Genomic DNA, 19,833 nt, shown 5'->3' with positions numbered 1-19,833 from the left:
ACCAGAAAATAAATGAGAATAGCACTCCACTTTTATTCAGATGTCTGATTGGCCACCAATCCATTTGAATGAGAGAGCTTTGAGTATACAGTATTGAAACAGGCATAAGAATTTTAGATCGGGTGTTTGGACATGCAGGCACACAACTTGCAGCATCAAGTGATGACCTCTGTGTGTGTGTGTGTGTGAGAGGGAGAGAGAACAGGTCATGTTGGATCAAGCACCACTGTCAAAGAACTGCCTGCATGATGGGAGGTAGCCTCCAATATTTTGAAGCAGCAAGAGCATCATATCCAGTGTCCACCTGTCCTGGCATTCATCAGTCCCCTAATCCTGTCTAACATAGGAGAAATTGACAACTTTTCACCTGACCTACCTGGTGAGGATGGTAACTCAAAACTCTTTGAACTATGAACAGGTGTCAGTCCCATAGTCGCCTCTACCCACCGGGGCATCTCACCTCCTCATTAGCTGAGGAGCTGTCAACCTGAGCTCTCATGGTTTACTTATGATTGGTGGAAGGGGCTCACCGCCAGTGCTTTTCATCTGTGTGCGGAATGAATTTTGTTCCGGGCAGCAGAATCAAGGCAGTGTGTACACACATGCATTCAGAGTGGGGCCTTCCTGATTCAACCTGAGCGGGATCTAAAATTAACTGAGCGGACATCAAAAACTGTGTGACCACACACACGCCCTAGAGGGAACACTGCTTACCGCCTTTCAGGGTGCTTTGCCTAAGAAACTCTTTAAAGGTTGTGTGTTGCCTTTGTTAAAGGTCAGCTATTTCCCATTTACTTGCTGGAGCATTCTTCACCAAGATATGTAAGTGCTTTGCTTTAGACTTTAGAATGTGTTAGGAGTTAGAAATGACTTTTGCTTTATTTTCCTAATGCCTACCTGCTCCCCTACACACCCTGGTTCCTGTAGATTAATAAAGTAATCTTTTAGAGACAGAACGTTCTCACCCCACTTGTGTGTTGTTCAGAGACTCTGGAGTTGTGGCTCCCCATGAGCTGACCGCTTGGTTGAGCTACTTAAAGGGAAACTTACCTGAAGGTGTGAACTAAGCCTGGCTCCCATTCTGCAGAGACGGAGGGGATCCTCAGGGCTGCTCAACTTTGGCCCTCCTGCAGATGTTGGCCTACAATTCCCATAATCCCTGACTATTGGCCATTGCAGTTGAGGATTATGGATGCTGTAGTCCAAAAACAGCTGGAGGGCCAAAGTTGAGCAGCCCTGCTCCAAAGATTGGCTCAAACCCAAACTTGAGTTCTCTCTGGAAGCAGAGAATAGTGGCAGTGACTACCGGACACTGCACTGGAGCAGGGATGAATGAATAAAACTGCCCAAACTCCAGTGGGGTTCCTTTACAACCACAAAGTTTTTATAGCACCTCACTGCTTTCCAGACTAGCATCTCATTAGCAGCAAAATGCCTCCCTTCGCGCAAGTCGCATTCAGAACGGAAACAGCAGGAGGAGCAGTCTCACAGAAACTAACAACCTGAAAAAACAGCAACTTTTCCAGGCCGGCTGTATGATGTCGTAGTTCCATTTCGCAGCAATTAAATTCAAAACAAGGCATTGGAAATGTGAATGGTACCGTGCTGTCTGCATAGGGACTGTGGTGTCAGGATGCAGGAAGTGTGGAAGCACACTTCCGAGATGCGTCCTGACCCCGTTATGTGGTCTAGTCTGGAAAGCGCCCTGATGTCTTCTCAAACACAATAATTTTCTATGGTAGCACTTCCGCTATGATTTACTGAGTGATATATAAGCATATGCAAGTCAGCTTTGAATCCCCTGCTCCCACTTGCATAGCTTCCTGTATTTTATTTAAAATATTTCTATACCACCCCAAACTTGTGTCTCTGGGCGGTTTACAATTAAAATAGTTTAAAACATTAAATCAATTAACAATTAAGATCATTTAAAATATTAAAAACATTTAAAACCCAGTTTTAACATTATTTAAAACTATAAATCTAATTTAAAAGCCTGGGTGAATAAATGTGTCTTCAGTGCCTTTTTAAAAGTTGTCAGAGATGGGGAGGCTCTTATTGGAGAGAAGAGCTGGTCTTGTGGTAGCAAACATGACTTGTCCCCATAGCTAAGCAGGGTCTGCCCTGGTTGTATATGAATGGGAGACTTGATGTGTGAGCACTGCAAGATATTCCCCTCAGGGGATGAAGCCACTCTGGGAAGAGCAGAAGGTTTCAAGTTCCCTCCCTGGCTTCTCCAAGATAGGGCTGATGAGAGAGATTCCTGCCTGCAACCTTGGAGAAGCCGCTGCCAGTCTGTGAAGACAATACTGAGCTAGATAGACCAATGGTCTGACTCAGTATATGGCAGTTTCCTATGTTCCTATTTCAACAGGGAGCGCATTCCTAAGTCCAGGGGCTGCAACAGAGAAAGAGGCATGTTGTTGTCCTTTAGTACAAGTTGTGCACAGTAGTGTTACATACCTTGACATCTGTTTCAATTAACTTATTTCAATTTATATTGTGGTATGAACCAAGGGGTTCCAGCCCCAAGCAAGTGAGTGATGCCACTTAGGGCATCAAACCAAACATGACTGTTGAGTGGCAGTACAGAAAGAAATGTGGTAAAGCCATTCTGTGTCAGAGCCTATCCACCTCAGTGCTGGCTTCAGTTCCCAGAAGTTTGAGATGTATAACTTTAGTTTTTACTTAGCTCTAATATGAACAAGCTGTTTCCATGGTAAGTGTGGTGGTCAGCCTACCTACAGCTTTAGTGCCACAATGCCCACTTCTCTTTCACGGGAAAAGCTTGTACTTTCACACTAGTATGTGTGGCCCTGTATAGAATTAGTGTGGGAAGGAAATGGATTGCACCTCTTGGCACTAGCCCTCGACCTGCATACCTTATCCTAGAGGTCTGAACAGAGCTTAAGTGAATACAAATTATTTCTGTAGGCTCTTTCCATGCAGCTGGAGACCCTGCAAAAGGCCCTAGAGTTTACATATGTAGGCTCTGTTCAGACCTGCAAATTAATCAGCCCCAATTCTTGCTTCCACACACACTTGTTGTGCGAACAAGGCTCTTATTTCATTGTGTGGCACAAACACATTTGCATTGAACTGGTGTGTGAGGAAGGGCTTGATATTTAGGGAGAAATGATTCATTCATCATTAACATGGTTGTGATTGCACAGTGGAGATAAGTATTGCCCAAACTTTTGATACTTGAGGGCAAAAATATGTTTCTATGGGGCCAGCCCAAGCCTCTACCCCCAGTGCCTAATGAAGTGCCATGCTCCCTTCCAGGTGATGTACACCCCCTTCCCTCATTTTCTGTTACCCAGTGGTCACACCACTGCTGCTGCTGCTTCTCCTGCTTGCTGCTGGATCTTAGAGAAGAAGGGGTAACGTGGAGGAGAGGAGTGGCAACATATTACATCTCCAATGTTAAAGGCTATCTCTTCTCTCTTTCACATGCTGTCATTTTTTAAAAATCCAGTGGAGAGTAGGAGGAGGGAGTGGTGGTATTGGCTGTTTTGCCCCAGGTAAAGGAGTGCTGGCAGCCAGAGGTGATTGGTGGAGGCACAGGAGTGGTGGCAGGACTGAGGTGATTGGTGGAGGCACAGGAGGGGTGGCAGGATTGAGGTGATTGGTGGAGGCACAGGAGGGGTGGCAGGATTGAGGTGATTGGTGGAGGCACAGGGTGCCCGCCCCAGCCAATTTGCTGCCTGAGGTTACAGCCTAAGTCTGCCTTAAGGACAGGCCTCCCAGAAAAATGGGCAAGCATTATCTTTGCAGTTCTGCAACGATAGCCCATTTAATATAGCCTCTTAGAGGCTACTTCCTTTTCCCCTTCCAGACAGTTAAGCTTCAGAGATTGAGCCATGCTTTCTGGACAATACTGATGCTTCTGGGATCTGCTTGCACTTGTCAGCTATGGCATGAGCTGCATCATGGAATTCCAAAATATCTTCCCTGCCCCTGGATGATGCCATATACTGGCAGAGAGGGGAAGATCAGTGTTGCACAGGGCTTCCCCTGTTCAATAGGCAAAATGCAGAAGATGCATCCAAGATGGCAGCTTGATTTTCTCGAGGCACACCACATTCTTTTTCATGTTTCCTGGCACACCGTTTGGGAATCCTGGGCTTAAATGAACTGCCCAGCATTGCAACTGGCCAGCAAATCACCCTTGTTGATTTGCTTGCTTTGAGATTTGCTGGGTTTGAGGGGCAGGGGAATCAAACCAATTTCAGATTAAGTCTAAGAAACCTCTAATTAAGGAAGTTCCCAATCTTGGGTCCCCAGAGATGTTGTTGGCCATTGTGACTGGGTTGCTGAGCAGCAGGAGATGCTGCTCTAAAACCTTGGGAAGGACAACGTGTTAATATATTCCAAATGAGAACTGAAACCTTAGAACACCTGGAGGATACAGAAATGAATTTTGAATGATCTGTTCAAAAATGGTTTGAAACTGTTTCATATATTATTTAATTCCATAAAGCATTTTGGAATGTGACTTGTCGAACATCAAACTGTGTTTGAATGGGCTGAACTGTGTGTCACCCCCACCTAAGAGGATGTTTTAATGCTTGATGAATCAGTCCAAAAGCAAACAGTAGTAAAAAACTCAGGCTAGACAAGGTTTTGCTGTTCCCTTTGCTAATGTATGTATCAGCCTTAATGGACTTCTCTTCCTCTCTGACTCAGCGTACACAGAGCTATTTCAGCAGACATTAGATAATCCTAGGTTGTTAATAGTTACAGCTTAGACTTTATCCTAGCAATTTTGCCAGTTATTAAACAAGCATCAGCATGGGTTCTTCCACATTTACTGGGATGTACATTTAGATTCATAATGATTACAAACCAAATGACTGCTGTAGAATCTGCTGCACCATTCCCTGGGAAGCTTGCTTCAGTTGTACAAAAAGAACATGCCTTTGAGAGAATGCAGAAATGTAGTCATGTTAGGAGACCTGGACTGAATTAGTAATAAGATTTGAAGACTTGGAGAATTCCAGAGCATGTCCACTGCACACATTTGCCAAGTCTCATTTTAAATCTTGCTCTCTTTTTATCGCGCGCACACACGCACGCGCGCGTGCGCACACACACACACACACACACACACACACACACACACATGTCTGTTCAGTTATGGGGGGGAAGGGGACTCTGTATTCGTGTGCAGCATTCCAGAGCATGTCTGGATGTCCTGTCCTGGTGCTGACGTGCCAGGAAATATCACCCTCCCCACAGTTACAGCATTTGTCTGAAGAGGCAAATGCCTCAAGCATTATAGCAGCTATTTCTACTGTATTATTGGAAGGCTGAGGTGCCCCAGCCTTCCAACCATGAGAACAACCACTATCATACCGACAAACACTGTTAACTGTGAAGAGTGCAGAGAGGGTGATGCGTGCACTGTTTGTTTATCTATTACCTTTATATTCTTTCATAATGGAACTCGTATCAAGGCAGCATGCAAGATGGTCACTCATCCAGATACGGATAAGATTTAGCCCTGCTTGGTTTCAGCAAGGTGGCTGTATCATGTACTCCCATACCATGGCCTGACACTCTGTTCTTCCTATTATGAATGAAATAAAATGACTCTTCCCTGCAAAGGCAGGGAAGAGTCGCTCCTGGCTGGCGCTGTGAACGCAGCGCCAGCCTAACTAGCTCCTGAAGGGGCCGTGCTAAGGAGCTAAGACTGGTGCTGCGTTCGCAACGCAGCCCAGAAGCGACTCTTCCCTGCAGGGAAGAGCCGCTCCTGGGCTGCGCTGCGAACGCAGCACCAGCCTTTGTCTAATTGCCAAAGGGGCGGTGCGGCCCCTTCAGCAGTTAAGTTGCTTCTCCCAAATGGAGCCTCAAGGCTCCGTTCGGGAGCCAGACCACGCCCCCCACGTCTGACATCAGATGCGGGGGCGTGGCTATCCCCTGCACCTGACGTCAGATGCAGGGGACGGGGCTATCGGGGCGCCCGCCACAGCCGCACACGGGCCGCCGGCGGGCTAGCTACGCCCCTGGGTGGGGAAACTCAGCAGTGGGGCTGCATGGCCTCATCTGGGCACTGACCATGCCACCTGCATCCACATGGATGCAGGAGTGGCCACTAGGGATCCTTTCCAGTGTGGAAAGGAGAGCCAGTGTGGTGTAGCGGTTAGAGTGCTGGACTAGGACCGGGGAGACCCGAGTTCAAATCCCCATTCAGCCATGATACTTGCTGGGTGACTCTGGGCCAGTCACTTCTCTCTCAGCCTAACCTACTTCAGAGGTTTGTTGTGAGGAGAAACTTAAGTATGTAGTACACCACTCTGGGCTCCTTGGAGGAAGAGCGGGATATAAATGTAATAATAATAATAAATTTCCAGTCCACTGGCTGGCTCAGTCTTCCTCCTCTCTGCCTCAATAAGAGTCGGGCAAGCAAAAAAGCCCAGAGCAAGCCAGCATTTCAATGAAACGCTGGCTGGGAAGGAGAAGTCTCACACTTCCAGTTGGCAAACTTGCCAGCTGGGTGCAGGAGGGTTGGGAGCAGGGGGTGCCGCGGGTTAGGGGGTGCCTTGGTGGCTCCCCCAGGCCCTGGTGGCTGAGGGGACACTCATCCACCCCTGCTCCATTCTCCCCATGCCCCTGCTTTGCAGCCTTTACCTTCGTTAACAAGGCTTGCAAAGGACTCTAAGGGGAGAATGGAAGACACTGTTCTTCTCTGGAGGAAAGGCCAGTGTGTCCCAGTGGGGGCTGCTGATCCGCAACAGAATGAGTTGCAAATCAACAGGGAGGAGAAGCATTGCCGAAGACTCCAGCTAAGTGTTCGAAGCTTTAGTTCTTGTTGAAGGCTTCTGGCTTAGCTGGGTCTCTGCAGATAAGCAGATATTTTAGAGAGACTTCTGGTTGTGAATTTCAAGGGTCACTTTCTCAAAGCTCACTGTTCTCCTTTCAATCCAGTTTGTCTGCAGCAAGTATTGCAGCAGGGAAGTGAATGCTGCTGAAGTGCAGGCCTTTTAAAATGAATGTATGTGGAGGTTCTTTCTCCAGTTTGATTTTTCCAGATTTAGCTCTATGTATGTGAAGCTCCTGTCTGTTTGCTGGCTATCTCTCCTCTTGATTAATGTGAACTCCTCTTTTGCCGCAGTGCTCTTGGCTCTTCTCTCTTGAGCCTGTCCAAAAGACTGCTGCTTTAGTAATTTTCCTCTCCTGCTCCCCTGACGGTCACTTCTCTTTTGGTGCTCCCCCACTTTAAATCGCTGAGACAATTAAGCGCCTCTTCCACCTGCCATGCATAGTTTTCCTTACAGTGATGGATGTCCTTTACCAGGGGAAGGACATTCTTATAGTGATGGATGCCCTTTTACCAGGGGAAGGATTCCTACAATCCTCCTGTTAAATCAGGACTAAATGGACACCTGACCAAGTCAAAGAAGCTCATACATTTCTCTGCCTTACTCACAACTTACTGTGCCAGTCAATTCTGGCATACTTTTACATTTAGTGGTGCAGCATAAATGCAAGGTAACACCGGGGATTTGCAATAAGCATTATACTATTGAGACAATGATCAGGAAGTAAGAACCTTGCTCTGAGCAAAAGAAAAAACTTCTAAAGATGTTTCCACTGATTGAAAAAAGAAACTAGACAAAAACAGAACAAAGCATGTGACAAGGTAGTGGATGGCTTAAGTACGACAGCAGAAAAAACATAAAGCTGTGGGAAGGCTTATGTTTTAAGTTTCTCTCCCCCACCCACCCCTGCTTCAGTGCTTAGCTGAAGCCCTAGGATGCTGTGACATACTACTTGCAAAACAGCAAATATTGAAACCTCTCCTTTTGGGTCATTTTGCAGGTTGCAACTGTAGATCCACCGTGAGAAACTGATGTGAAGCTGACACTGAATGAAAAATGAATGTTAATGTGAATAAAAAAATTGTAACTCGGTTAATGTAAATAAACATTTGTTAATTAAAAGGCCACTTTACTCATGTGGAAACATTAGAAAGTTACCGCTTTGTAATAGTCGGATGGGGATCTTCAAGACTACTACTCTTATCAACTTGGTGCGGTCCTGAAACTCCTCACTTCACTTCATGAAATATGTGCAGCAGACAGGCTTACCTACCTGTCCAGCAGACAGGCTTTCACACTAGTGTAACTGTCATTTATTTATTTATTATTCCGCATATTTATATACCTCCCACTACCAAAGTCTCTAGGCCGTTTACAACATTAAAACAAAACAAAACAGTTAAAGCAATTTAAAACATATAAAAGTTCAAATTTATGGCTTCCCCCAAAGAATTCTGGGAACTGAAGTTTATGTAGATGCTGCAAATTCTCAGTGAGAGATCTCTAGCCCCCATTCTATTGTAGTCACAGCTGTGTAAGTAAATCACACTTTTGGTCTGTGGTGTAAGCATGCCCTTTTCTCCTATCCTTTAGCCTTCTGTGGTCCAGCCTTTGGCTAGTAGCCCTGTGGTCTGTGATAAGCAAACTGATATTGCAGATTTCAACTTACTCAGTGACTTCTTGAGCAAAAAAATGGCTTCAATTTGCAATGTTTGTGACTGACAAGCAGACTGACACTATGAATGAGCTGTTTAATCTCACCTGCCATGTCTTGCTTACTATAGTCAACACATCATACAAATGCGTAGTAATTTTAGCATGTTGTCCGATACATCTCACTGGGTCTTCCTAAGGGATTCAGCAATGTAGTACCAAACTGAGTAGCTCTATAAGATCCAAAACTTATGGGTGATGGATCGAAATGTAATAACCCAACCATGTAATGTTTGAGTGCATTTGTTTTGTTTGTCTACATTTTCACTGTAATGCAAGAGGAGCCTGGCCAACAACCAAATAATGAAGCATTCTGCTCACTGCACCTTTTGCTTGTTTTCCAGTGAGCCTAAGCCCATTGTATGAATTTGACATGGGTATCAAGATGTATTGATCTGAGAAATAAATCTTTTGCAGAGATAACAGTTCACCTTGAGAGGTAATAAAATATAGCAGTTAATAAAAACAAGAAGCTACTGTATGTATTGTTGCATAAGTTTAGAGTTGTATCCATGTGAGCAAATTAAGCCAGGATGTTGGTTAATGGGAAGCCAAGACTGATGGGCTATCCATTAATTCCTTGAGTGTTTGCTGGGTTGTTTACAGGATCAGGGAGTATTTGAGGGTTGTTTCAAGGCTCTGTTTTAGAGAGGCTGTTTTGAATTTCCAGTTGGTGATCTGTATGATCCAGTTCTCATTTCCTTTTGATGATGTTTTATTTTAATTTCATTGCTCCAAATTACTTGTATTTTGTGGTACTATAACCAAAATAACACAGGAACAGGCAACAGAAATAGCTTGTAAATTTGATGTACTAGGGGTTATAATTTGAACAAATGGTGTACTTCATGCTAGGTTAGACTTCAAACATCTTGATTCTTGGGGTGGGGAGAAGATGCCAAACTAAGGTAGATTGCTGTCATTCATAAATAATTAATGCATTAATGAATTAATGAAGCAAGAGTCTCTTCTGTGTATTTGAGTTGTTCTATTACCAATAATAACAACAAATAAAATGTTGGACAGCACTTAAGTTGTTTTGTCCTCGCATTACATTTTGTGTGCAACAACTATTTTTCCCAATTCTACCCTCTTCCTCTTCTGCCCTAATGTGTGTCTTCAAGGGTCTCTGTGCCCTCAGGGACATATTTTTGCGGGAACTAGAGGTAGCAGAAGGAAGAGGGGGATTGGATAAAATAGTTGTGCATGATAAATGCTCTTAACAAGGGCAGAGTTAATCTGGATGCTGCCCAAGGTATACAGCATTTCTGACAGGAAAAGTGCTTTACAATATACACTTTGTCCAGCTATTCAGCTGACTATTAGGTTGCTCACTCTTTCTGCCATTTTACCTATATTAAGGGAGCAGATGTTGGAAGTGGCATTTGTGGTTTCTGGGTTCAAAGTCTATGTTTGGTGGATCACACTAGTTTTAATCTTTCCCCATAATTTAATTTATTACCTATATAGAGGGTGAAATATAATAAAGCAAAGGTAATTATATTAAATGATATAATATAATTAAGCAAAGGTGAGTTAATTGTCTAATTGTGGTTTAATCTTGACTATTAAAAGCTGGCCTAAACAATAAAGTGTTCGATGGCCTCAAAAAGATCCAGGCACCAACTCCTGTCAAATCTCCAACAGGGAGGGACTCCATAGCTTATCTCCCTATGTGCCCTTGTCATGTTGCATGAACAGCATCAAGAAAGAGTTGTCTCAATAAATCTTCCATATTGTGGTAGGATATAAGGGCAGAAGTATGCCCTTATATCCTACCACATTATTTTCATTTTTATGGTTTTTAAGGCCTTACAGCCAAATCCTATGCATGTTGAATTTGAAGGGACCAGTTGTTTGAGTGAGGCTTACACTTAAAGAAGTGTGCTTTGGATTGCTGCCTGAACTACTTAGTTTCAAAGGTTAAAACTAGGGTTGTCCCAAATATTTGCCCATTTTGAATTTCAGGTTGAAAAAAATCAAACATCAGAATCAAAGTAAAGTAATACATATTGGTCACAGTGGGCTGATGAAGATTTGTTTTGATTATCTTTGGGGCCCTCACCTAGTAGCCCCTGAAACAGTAAAAAAAGCTCCACTGTATGACATTGAGCAGATACAATGTTGGCAGAGAAGTCAGATTTCTTTGCCAGGATCACTGCCACAGAATAGGCCCTAATATTGCCTGTGATCTGTTCTAATGTGTTCATTCTGAGTTCTGGGATCAAAAACTGTTCATTCGGAGTTTGGCATATTACTATATCAAGCTGTCTACCAGCCTGCCTAATCACCCATAACTCTCCTGTATATTATGAGGCTGCTCAGTGGGTTTTGAGCGGTGCTTAGGTGCAACTGTGTCAGTCACCTGTCTTATCACATTATGCCAGAGGCCGGGAGACCAGAGCATTGACAGGTTTGTATGCTCTCTCAGCAGGAAAATCCCCCAGAGCCATCAGGAACTCATTAGGATCCATAAGACTCCTGGGCAGGAGCAGAGGGAGGCCAGCAGTGGCCTGGGTTCTGCCACCACTGCGGCTCCCTAGCCCCACCCCCTGCATCTGACGTCAGATGCAGGGAGCATTTAGCCATGCCCACCCGCATCTGGAGTCAGATGTGAGGCTGTGGTTTAGCTCCCAAACAGGGCCATGAGGCCCTGTTTGAGAGTTAAATCAGCATGCACAGCATTTGCAGTGCAGCCAGGAGTGGCCCTCCCTGCCTTTAAAAGGAGGCATATTGGGGGCATGTTGGAGCCACGAGGCATGGCAGCCCGGGTTCTTTGAACCTCAATGGTGGCTCTGCCCCTGCTCCAGGAGCGAACCGTCCTAACTAATGACAAACAAAGCCAACAGAGTGAGGGCCATGGTTCCTCGACTGGTCACATGGGTGACTGTAGTCAATCAGGGTTCATTGATGGCAAACAAAAGCCAGTCAGAGTGAAGTGATTCTGATGAAGGAGATTGAACGTTCATTAAAATGATCTTTTCTTTCGGCTCAGCCCTGGTTAAAACTTTGAATGACAGCCACTGCATTTATATCAGCAGCAACGTTGTATAATTGTTAAGGATAGCCCTTTGGCAGTGTTTAGTCTTAAGGTTACCAAGCTGTATGTGTACAGGACATAAAATTCAACACTCAAGCAAGTCATGAAGTAGCAAGTCCTGAAGCCTAGGAAGAGGGACTTCATTTGTGAGTTATTTGTGTTGTATGTAGCTTCACTTGCCATCATGTCAAATGAGTGAAATATTCTCCTGGTAGGTGCGAATGGTGCCATTGGTATTGGAGAGAATGCCATCATCCCTGTCATATTTACACAAGCTGTATGTTGAGGAGTGCTTAACAACTTGTGCTCTTTTTTTTCTTTTCATGACTGACACATCTTACTGTCACTTACAATTTCAGAAAATCCCATAACCTTGGGCCCTCCACTTGAAATGTCACTGTCTTGTGATTAATGAACATAATGTGGCAATTTCTGTTATGGAATGTGCTCTGCAAGATGTGGCCTGACTTCCATATTAGAGTTTCTGTGGGGAAGGAGTGCATCACTCATAAATACCATGAACTGTCACTATTTGTTACAGAGGTTTACAGTAACACACTAGATAGCATGCTTGAGCACCAGTGGTTTTTGAGGATTAGTGTTGCCAACTTTGGTTTCAATTGCATTGGTCCCTTGGGTGGGGCTCAGGGGCAGAGCCAGTCCAGGCAGGACTGGGGAATTAGGAGCAGAGCCAGGATGGAATGTGTTGGTCTGTGGCAGAATCTGGCAAGAATCTGGCTAGCCAAGTGTGGAGTCTGGTAGAGCTGGAAGTGGGGAAGCACTGTAGCCCAGTGCAAGAACATCTGCTTTGCAAGCAGAACGTTCCAGGTTTAATCCCTGGATCTCCAGGTAGGACCCAGATATATCCATCTGGAACTCCGGAGGACTGCTGCCACTCAGTGTAGACAATATTGAGTTAGATGGACCAAAGGTCTGCTTGGTATATAAGGCAGTTTCCTATGTAACCTACTGGCTTCTCATATCCCAAAACAAGTTATTTGACAGAAAAGACCAGTACAAGACTGGCACTCATATTAGAATGCTGATCCAGTAAGGGTCATCTAAAGCAAAAGCAGATTTCTCTACATGGGTCCCCTTGTGGGAAGAGCTGCATGTAGGCGGATGACATTCACATCTTTCATCCTCAGCAGTATGCCCAGTGATCCAGTTTGTGTCAACATATACAGCCCTTATCAGATTATCAGCAGTGTCGGTCTTGGCAGTGCCAGTCACCTGTTTAGGACGCAGTGGGCACACTACCCTACCCACCACAGTTGACTGCCCTGCCAATCCATTTCATGGGTATACCTGATTGATGTGTGAGGATTTTAGATCAGGACCAAAATGCTTTGCTTTCTTGCATTTTTTGCATTTACAAATGCATTTTTTAATACCAGAGTTGCTCTTTGATTGATGAATGGCTATTTCTCATCCTAATAAAGACACTGAATCAATGCTAATCATAATTCATTTTGGCCTGAAAAAGGGGGGGGGAGGGGAATCCCCAGCTTTTGAAATAAGTCAGCTTTGCAGCATGCAGACAAGATTGTTTTTTAAAACCAGACTGTATTTAAATTGCTAAGACTTAGGGTTTAAATAGGGTTGCTTACATCTCCAAGCACAGGGAATCTCATAAAATATTATGATGTCCCTGTATTTAAGACTGTAAGTTATTTTCCATTATAATATTAATAATCACTTTTCATTTAGTTCTTAAGAAAGAAATCCCCTTTTTGTACACACTGGCTGACATCATAACTAAATTGACTTGAGGAAGTCCTATTGAAATTAAAAGGACAAGTTAGACTTAACTTGTCCTTTTAATTTCAATGGGACTTCCTCAAGTCAATTTAGTCAGGTTGTCAGCCACTTTCTCATCGGTATGCCAGAAGTGTGTGTGTGTGTGTGTGTTTTTATGTACCACAAATGTAAGAATACAAGCAAATTGTAATTGTGGTTATAGTTTAGGATTTGCTAAATCCTAGATTAGCAGCATCCAGACAACGTTACTCATGCCTAAGTCTTATTTATTTCAATAGAGCTTAATCATGGCTAACTAGTCTGGAGGTTTCCCCTTGATATTAAACGCTTATTACAAGTCCAATACTTAATTTTTTTCATTTCTTTCACAAAAATATGAGCCATTCTGTGCTCCAAACCCTCACACTTTCCTAACCCCTCACCTTGGTTTTCCACTTCCAAAATTGTGAAAGAAAATCACACAGCAATGACAGCGTGGCCAGTGAACAATTCCTTTCTTAGGGCAGGGGCATAATTCAGTGGCTGACATCCTCACTCATAAAGCACTTGCATAATGTTGCACTAGTGCAAGGAAATTGCATAGGTGTGCAAAAACAGGGGTTTTGTGAAATTGCACTCTTGTGTAAAAGTTCCCTTTAAAACTGATGAAATGTGCCGCTGTTGTGCAATCATGCTTGCAATAGCACACTAGTCTGGAATGCAATCTCCAGCCTTTGCGCATGTAGCTAGTACAACAGCTTTGTGCTAGCACAGTGCCCTTCTCCAAGTGTTTCGTTAGAACATCAGCTAGGATTTTAAAGTGTCATGTATGTACACATATACCATAAAGCAATACAGTTTTTTTCTGCTCATATAGGAAGAAGTACCATGTTATAAAGACTGATATACTATTCAATGGTTATGACTTTTTTGGTGGGGGGCTCTCACATCAATGTATCTCTTGAGATCAAAGAATATTTTCCGCTTCTGCTAGGAAACAAAGGTAGCTAGAAGACATATGAGGCTGATCAGCACTCTCTAAAACATGGATCCCCTGCAAACCACACATTTGAAATGGTGCTTGTCTTTGTTCCAATTGCTGCTATTCCTCATCAAATAGAAGGGCTGGTATGGGAGAAAGGGCAACCTTCATTCCAAAACAATGTCACAAATCCTGCAACAGGAAGCACCTCTTTAAACAGGTGCTTCCTGATGTGTTGCATTTATTTATTTATTTGATGTCTATACCACCCTTCCAAAAATGGCTCAGTGTTTCCTTTCCTCCCACTATTCTAACTGATTATTTGTTCCTCAGTCCCAGGTAATTGCACATCACGGCCTTGTTTCCTCCTCATGCATAGCTGCTGTCACTGAAAATAAGCCACTCTAATCTCTTCTGTTAATAATCTATATGTTTAATTCTCGTAGACGTGCCTCCGCCTCTGTAGGGATGCGTCCCGGCAACCCAGCTGATTGGCTGGGCAGCGGAGGCACCTGATAGGCTGAGGCACATCCAGGACAGGAGGCCAGAGGCGGTGGCGGCAGGCCCAGTCATGGACGGTGGCGGGCCTGGCCTGGGAGGCAAGCGGCAGCAGCGGCCCGGTTGCAGAGGCAAGCGACGGGCCGCGGAGGCGGCACTTGGTCTGGCGGCGGGTCTGTGGGCCCGGCTGCGGAGGCGAGATGGCAGCGGGCGTGGCCGCGGAGTCGCCCATGGAGGCAAAGCGCCTGTGGGAGGCCAGGGTGGGAGGGAACCTGGCGGTGGGACGTCCGCAGCCCGAGAGGAGGAACAGCGGTGGCGGGGCCCTTTTCAGCCACCTGCTGCCAGTACGGAGGGCCTGTGGCAGTGGAGGTAAAATACTCAGTGCGAGGCGGGGAGGGAGGAGGGGAAGGGAGGGCGAGGGCAAGAGAGAGGGGGGAGGGGAAGGCAAGAGAGAGTGGGGGAGAGGGAAGGCAAGAGAGTGGGGGATGGGGAGGGAGAGGGAGGGCAGGACAGAGTGGGGCAGGAGGGGGGAAGGAGGGTGAGATCGAGGTGGGAAGGGGAGGGATGGCAAGAGAGAATTGGGTGGGAGGGGAGGGAGGGCAAGAGAGTGGAGGGAGAGGGGGCAAGAGAGTGGGGTGAGAGGGAGGGGAAGAGGGGCAAGTGTGGGGCAGAAGGGCGGGAGGGGGAGGGAGAGTGGGGCAGGAGGGAGGGGGGAACAGCTGGCCCCAAAGAGCGCACAGATGCTCTGTATGGGTCAGCTAGTAGTGGGAATTTGTCATGGACTTCAGCAGGGTGGATCCTGCAGGCTAGATATTTACACTTTAATGGTGGTACAACATGGTATGAAGGTATTGGACCAATTCACTCTAATACCTTCATACCATGTTCTATCACCACATAAACAGCTGGAGCTCTCCCTTCCCCTCTTAGCGGCCAAACCTCCTCATTAATGAAAGACTAGGATATGTAACAACTCCTGCTGTAGACCTCATGCTGTTAGAAGCCCCAAAGCACAGAAGGGCCTTCTCCCAGGCCAGTTGTGGTGCTCTTCCTTTGGTTGTGCTAGAAGGCAGATACAGGAAGACCCCTTTCATGGAACACCTGTGCAGGGGCGTAGCAAGGTTGGAGTGGGCCCAGAGACAAGATTTTAAAATGCCCCCCCCACCAAAGTCCAGGGCCTCCGCACACCCCAGGCCCCCAAGGATTTAAGTCTGATATTCCAAAATAAGTATGCTGCCTGCAAATACATTTCACTGAATACACACACACACGTCACAATATATAGTGATATACATTGAGTACTATACATTTGTATTACTTTTAATGCCTAGAACACACTAGAAAGATGAATTATTAAAATGGGCCCCTCGCTGCAGATTAGCCAAGGAGACTTTCAACCATGCAGGGTGAACCTATGTTTGTTTTCCCAGAATTCTGAACAAATTCAGTCAAGTTTGATTGCAGGAGGTTTTTCACAGGAGGCTTTTAAAGCCCTTTAAGACACATTGCCTCTGGAATGGAGGTGCTGCATTCACATGTTGGCCAGATTTACCCTGAAGTCCCTGCAAGTTATTGGGGAGCAGTTCACACACAAGAAAAATAAAATAAAAGCACCACACATGCTTCACAGTTCTCACTCAGACCTTCTGGGTTGCAAAACAACTTGAACATAAGTGCATTTATAAATGAATGAATAAATAAATAAAATTAATAAAATACTGTTCCAGAAGTTTTTGCAATTTTCTGCCATGAAACAAGCCACTTATAGGACTTTTTAGATAGTTTTTTTTAAGTCAGCAAATTTTCCAAGCTGTTTCAAAATAAATATTCAGAGACTTCTCGGTCCCTCCCCCCCCCATATCCAAGCCCTATGGCAAGCAGATCCCTATATATGGGGGTGGGTGGGAAAGGTAACCACAAAAAGGAGTTCACACTCTACCTGGCAAATGCTGGTCTGGGTTAAGCAGGGCAGCAAGGGGTCTTCTGCTGCAGAGAACAGTCTGGCTGCCTCCTCCTTCCTGGCTTGCTTGGGCCCTACTCGAGTTCAGGCTTCACTGCGGCCTACACGGAGGCCTCCGTGGAAGCCCCGCCCACCCGCCGATCCGCTGAGAGGCGGGAGAAAAGGAGCTCTTTGCAGCTTGCCTGCTGCTTCGATTTCAGGCCAGCAGAACAAGCAGGAGAGACGGCGAAGAGGGCAAGTGGCTGAGAGGCTATGGGGCTGGGCAGGGGGCAATGGGGAGTCACATGAGGTGCCCCTGGGGTGCCCCTCCAGGCAGTGGGGCCCCCAGACAACTGTCTCCCCTTGCCCTATCATTGTTACGCTCCTGCACCTGTGTTCCTGTGATTTGGGGCAAGTTGAAACAACAGTACATGTCCTCCCCCACTGCCCATTCTACGGAGGCATTCATATCATCCTCATTCTTTTGTTGTTCATCAAGACCCAGGTCGCTCAAGCCATTTCTACATCTCTCCTGCTCTCTGACTCTAACCCTGTTATAACACATACATTGCCAAATTTTGCATGGCAGCGTGTAAAATTCACTGGGTCCTGACCGACTACCCTTTTTAGTATATTCTACTGTCTTCGTTTAAAACTCCATAGCATTTTATAGTCTTATCCATTTTACATTAATTTCCCCCTTTTAACTGTAGTTTTAAGATAGCTTATAGCAGCTTAACAGTAGCTGTATAACAATGTATAGCTTTTAGTTTCTCTACTGTCTTCACAGTTCTGGGCATAGCCAGTTTTAATGCTGCCTCAATGCTGTTTTAATGTAATCTAATTTATGCTGGTCAAAGACTGTAATAAAGATTGATGGAGCAATTCACTCATATTCCCCCCCCCCCCAGCAAAAGGCAGTATACAAATGTAAATATATATTTTTTAAATTTTCCTGTGTGGACATCAGGGAGCATGGCCAGTGCGTAAGCTCTTGTTTCCTCATTGTTGCAGATTCGAGTTCCAGTATGATGATTTCTCAACTATTAGGGTTATTATTAATAAACTAAACAATGGCTGACATGATGAGGAAAATTATTCAAAGTAGTCCCATTGAACTTGACTTTTAATTTCAATGGGTCTACTTTGTGTAATTTTCCTCGTCATGTCAACCAATAAGGTCGTTCACACGACCAAAACTTACCTGGGCTGGGCAGAAGGCAGGAGCCCTCCTGCCTTCCCTCACATGATACACGCCACGCTTCGGTTTTCTAGCACCGCATGCCCACGCGACTGGTGCACAATGGCTCTGAGAGTGGCGAGGGAAAGCAGGCTGTGGCCCCCCACAATCCCACAATACACCGCATGAGGAGCACCGTGCATTGGGGCACTGCTGGTTGTTCTAGCCACCTGGGCGGCTTTGTGGTGGAAGGGCACGCTGACGCTCATGCCCTTCTACTTCAGTAAAAGCGCGGGGAGGAAAACTCAGGTTACCCGGTGGGGCAGCGCTGGGATCAGGCCCAATCCTGGCGCTCCACACGAGCAGCCCTACCCAGGCTATTACTAGGATCAGAGAGAAAGCTGCCAATTCTACTTTTACTTCCTCTGTTACCCTAAAAACACTCCTTGATAGTGTTACTCCATTCCTTTTCTCTGTTTCTGTTCTCAGTGAAACTGCCAAATCATTCCCTTTGCTGCATGAGGAAATTATCCCCATGAAGTTTTTATATGCCTCATGTGTTTGCTGAGAGTGTGTATGTGGGGAGGGGAGGGGAGAGAACGAGTGAATGGTTGTAGACTTATACCCTGACCTCTGCTGTTCTTTTCACTCTCTCTCTCTCTCTCTCTCTCTGTTGAGCACAAATGGGGATTGTAGGTTGCATAGGTCCAACCTGGACCTATGCATGTTCATTTGAAGCTCTATAGAGAACTTATATGCAGGTATGAAAAACAAGGTTTCTGATTGCTCAGAAGGCCAGTTTGGATGGTCATGTCCACCAGCCCTACCAAATCAGGCAGTGAGGGGCATGAGAATGCACATAATCATGTGGAAGGCAGAATGTCCAAGCCACCGCAGTGCACAATCTAAACCCATTTTTAAAGTAATGTTTAAGTTGTACAATGAGGTGTCTTTGGATGGTCTTCTCCCTGTATGATTATATGGAGCAGAAGAGTGTGCTGTCGAGGTCAGACATGCACACACACACTCCTCATCGTGTGGTGGGTGGGGACAGGAGACAGCATTATCTGAACTGGCTCAGAAAGAACTTTACATGCATACTGCTGAATGTGTGCAGACTGTCTCCAGACTGCTGGGGGTGGACAGCACACATGCTTCCGTATCCCCCATGCACATTTCTTATTCTGTCTGAAAAGGGGTTCTGTAAACACTGGCAAAATCTAGTCATTCTGTAGGTCTTGCGATCATTAGGTACACACATCATATAAACATTTATTTAAAATGTATTTATCTAGGAAAGCAGCAGGATTATGGAAGGAGAAGGCAATTTTCTAGAAGCAATTCATCCCATAAATGAGTACAGGGCTATAGGGTATTCTCCAAAGCATTTTCAAAGCAAATAAAAATGTTGGTTTTGCAGATGTGCATTTCTAAATATTAATCAAAAGTTAGCTGCGACTCTGCTGACACACATAATGAAGTTTTCTAGCTGTCACTCACTTTGGAATCTGACAGTTGTAATGAAATGCTGCTGGCGTAACGGGTGCTCCTCAAGGACCTCCAAGACTGAAGCAGGTTTCTGGCCTTTTAAAAAGATAAATTATAGGCTACCCATCCATTTTCTTCCCATCTGGAGATGCAGAGCACTTGGCATGTGCACTGACTGGGCCTAACGGCAGATATTAAAGCCCATGTAATCTATGATGCGTTTTAGAAATCACATGCCTCCCTACATTTCCATTGTGTCAAATACTTACTTAGGGCATTGACAATGCATTTGAAAAGTAGACTCTGATTGCGGCATTTAGGGCATGAGTCTAATCAGGGAAAACCTTTTTGTTTCCTCTTTGAGGAAATGGAAATGTCACAGATAATAGCCAATGGCTAAATACTGGCAGCTGCCAGCCGCAGGGAAAT

This window comes from Hemicordylus capensis, chromosome 4 (assembly GCF_027244095.1).
Source record: "Hemicordylus capensis ecotype Gifberg chromosome 4, rHemCap1.1.pri, whole genome shotgun sequence".
NCBI classification, from domain to species: Eukaryota; Metazoa; Chordata; class Lepidosauria; order Squamata; family Cordylidae; genus Hemicordylus; species Hemicordylus capensis.
Note: the sequence above shows the minus strand (reverse complement) of the source record.